At 37.3% G+C, this 3891-nt stretch overlaps 1 pseudogene; it reads left to right on the plus strand.

Moving 5' to 3' along the window:
* The first annotated feature begins 751 nt into the window (after nt 1-751).
* Nucleotides 752-3210, plus strand: LOC137288009 (toll-like receptor 4; annotated as a pseudogene).
* Nucleotides 3211-3891: the final 681 nt, after the last annotated feature.

Here is a 3891-nt window from a genome sequence, read left to right on the forward strand (position 1 = left end):
CACACATTCGCACATACATCTATACAAGCATTCATTTTATTGTAAGGCCGAGGGTACTAAAGGCAATTATGTTTCAACATAGTAGGAAGATGAGAAGATTATTGAGACTATACTTACGTGAAATAGAAACTAATAATTGCATGTGATGCGATAATATAGGTAATTATGTAACATAACAATTACACAACTCACTGTACTGTGAGTTACCATCATTTAAACTATTTACACATAATGAAGAGTGAATGTTGAGATATCAACAATACTATAAACAATAGCCAATGCAACCACCAACTATGAAACACACATAGCAAACCACAAGAAATATATACAAGACTAGGCATTACTAACCTTCATATATGAAACACAGTCCAGATCACCATGATCTCGATCCCAAAAAATCACAACCTGTCTGACGCTGACCACATAAGATACTGACATAAAACTAGATCAACTTAAACTTTAAATACCATGATACCTTACATGCTTGGATGAACACAGAACAATAGAACTTACACACTAGCCTGAGCAAAGGACATGCTTTAAGAGGGATTGACAGGAGAAAAGCATGCAGTGCAAATGAGTATTACTGAAATAGATTACATTGAGACTAGATTGGTGTTTAGAGAGCTAGGGTTAGGATATAAAATGTTGAAGGTAAAATAACTGATAAATTTAGGTAGATTTAGGCTATTTAATGAGATAGTATATCTCATCAAAATAATACCATGACAAGATACTTTAAAAGATTCACATGTTTATTATATTTACAGCAGTAACTATATACAAAGTTGACTCTGCCACACAAGGACATCAACAGAATTGTGACTGTCACATACAATGTGGAGGTTTGTTTGCTGATTGTACTGGAAGAAACCTTAAAGAAGTTCCAGACTGCCTTCCGGAAAATATTACAGCCTTGGATATCAGTGACAATTATCTGACAGTTCTTAAAAATAACACATTTGACAAGTTTGGAAATCTCAGCTATCTTAATATCAACATGAACCCATTGTCAAAGTTGGAACCAGAGGCTTTCAGGGGCCTGTTTAATCTCACCAAACTTCTCCTTGCTCGGAACAAATTACGATCCGACAAAGTGTCTTTCCCAAACGACGTGTTTCTTGACCTTATGAGTTTGCAAACTCTAAATCTTGAAAAGACTGAAATGAGTTCATATCCGGATTGGGTGTTTCCTCCTCTCGTCAAGCTCCACAGTCTGTATATCGACTCAGTTCCTGATCCTTTGTTTGGTCCAGGATTCTCCAAACTAGAAAGACTGAAAGTACTCCAGATGGACTCCAGGTTTCTATATGAAGGAGAATGTTCCATAGAAAAATTAAGAAATGAAACATTTCAGAGTTTAAATGAAACGAAGCTTGAGGTTTTGGTTTTAAATCATTGTAGGATAAAATACTGTGAGCCAGGCGTTCTAGAGCCTCTAATGTTTATAAAAGAGCTGGAACTAAACCACAATCACATAGGAAACCACAACGCTTTACATCTTCTCCATCCCTTCGTAAATCGGAACATGACCAGAATTTCGTTTAATGCTACATACGAGCACGAAGTGCAACATGAAAAAGAACTTGTAGATAGAGCCCTAACTAAAGAAAGTATGCGTTATCTGAACAAAATATGTGTCACTGAAGTATCTTTGAGAGATAATCGCTTATATTTGGTCGAATTTGCGTCAATCTACAAAGATCCGTTTGAAAGTTGTTTGAAAGTTCTTGACGCGTCTGAAAACTATTTTGCTGGGGATCTTGGTGTTCTATTTTTCATTGTCCGATTTTCACAACTTGAATATTTCGATAGCAGCCAGCAGAGAATAGACGGTGACTTTCCAAGGAAACAAAGTTATGAAACATTAAGTAAAAACAATATAGTAACCGTCACACTACCTCCTAAACTCAGACATTTTGGTATAACTGACATATCAGGAGGTTCACACACCGTCCAAGAAATTGTATTTCTAAACACCCACAATCTTGAAACTGTCCTGCTGGCTTCTAACTTGTTGTTTGGTTTAACGCAGTTGAGAGGTTTAGAAAATGTTCATAATGTTGATTTATCAGGCAACAAGTTTAACAGTGTGTTTAATTTTCACTCATTTGAAAACGCAACTCACTTATCATTGCGAAATTGCAAGTTACAATTTTCCCCTAAGTCTTTCACAGACGACAATGTATTCAGTCCTCTAAACTCTGTACGATATTTGGATGCTTCGATGAATGAACTCACTCACATACCTCTTCGTCCAATTTCAAATACAATCATTCATCTAAATCTATCTCACAATGAGTTTGACACCATTCCCATTCAAACCATTGATTATCCACATCTTATCCTTATAGACATGTCCTTCAATCTTATTGGACAGTTGGACAAAGTCACGAGATCGAACTCGATTTGTCATTCGAAAAGAACAACCTGAAAATTATTCTCAAAGGGAACACCTTTTCGTGTAGCTGTGAAAATCTGGACTTCATTCTTTGGTTGGTGGATACACCTGTCATTTACGAGACTGACAGGAACTTCCCTTGCATTCTGGATAATGGCACAATGACAGGGACTGTTGATGTGGCCAAGCATCATGAAAGACTGTTTCGCTACTGTACAGGGAAAATGATGCTTAGTATCACAGTTACATTCATGGTTGTAATGTTTACTTCAATTATTGTAGTATACGTAATCTCCAATAATCCAGTGCGATATCGTAATGCTTTGCTGAAACTCTTTGGATTGGGCATCCAATATTTAACACCCAAAGATTTTGATTTCACCTTCTTTGTCGCGTATTTTGAGGCTGGCATTCCTTTCGTCTATAGGAAAGTACGACCAGAAATGGAACTGTGTAATCACCCAACCCGTCTGTTTCTGAAGGATCGGGATGTTCTTCCAGGTGTTCCTATCGCCGATGGTATTATTTGTGGTATCACGTACAGCTGGAAGTCTGTTCTGGTGATTTCTGAGGACTTCCTTCAAGATCTTTCACAGTGGTCACAATTTACCATTGATGCAGCCCTTTACTCTGTAACGGATCTGATTCCTAACCGGATCATTGTGCTACTTGTTGGCCCCGTTCAGGTAGAGGACCTGCCTGAGCGTCTACTGAATGTGGTGGAGGAGGATTGCATATTACGTGTAGAGGACTATCGAGATGGGGACGGGAATCTGTGGAAGGATCTCAGAAAAACTGCTGGGGTCTAACATGATGAAAGTTATCAAGTTTTTGATAAGACGCTGATGATGGCAGTAGCCAACTTTGTGATGCAATCTAAAACAATGACAACAAAGGAGATGAAAGCTATATTAGGATGATAAAATACTTCATCTTAGATATAAAATATTTCAGCTGTACAGCTATCATTAAATTATTGTTATACTTTGGTTTTTATGTTTATCATGTTTGAATTTGGACCAACATTTCATAACAGTGCGTGAACTGGATGATTGTGAACATATCTGCCCATCATTGTCAGTCTTTAACAGTTACTGGGCGATTGAAATCTGTGACAACAGCAGAAGGACAAAACAAAATTCATAATTATTCGAGTAGAGGATTATCAGGGCGGGAACGGGACTTTGTTGAAAGCTCTGAGAAAAACGTCTGGACACTAATATGGCGAAAGGTTTTAGCTTAGTTTAGTAATGACAACAGTAAGCGTGTTCTCATATGTCCAAAACCATTCAGGAAACAGGACTTAAAAACTAAATGGATCATCCCCAAAATACTGAAGTTTACGTTGTACATTAACGTTAAGTTAACTTCACATGTATCGTTTTTATGTCTGATTTTGTACCAACATTTCTCAATACGCGCGCCTTCGTGTGAACTTTTTTCAAATTGAGTCTGAGTGACGGTTACCAATGGTAAAGTATATGTTTTCG

Source organism: Haliotis asinina, chromosome 6 (genome assembly GCF_037392515.1).
Source record: "Haliotis asinina isolate JCU_RB_2024 chromosome 6, JCU_Hal_asi_v2, whole genome shotgun sequence".
Lineage (NCBI taxonomy): Eukaryota > Metazoa > Mollusca > Gastropoda > Lepetellida > Haliotidae > Haliotis > Haliotis asinina.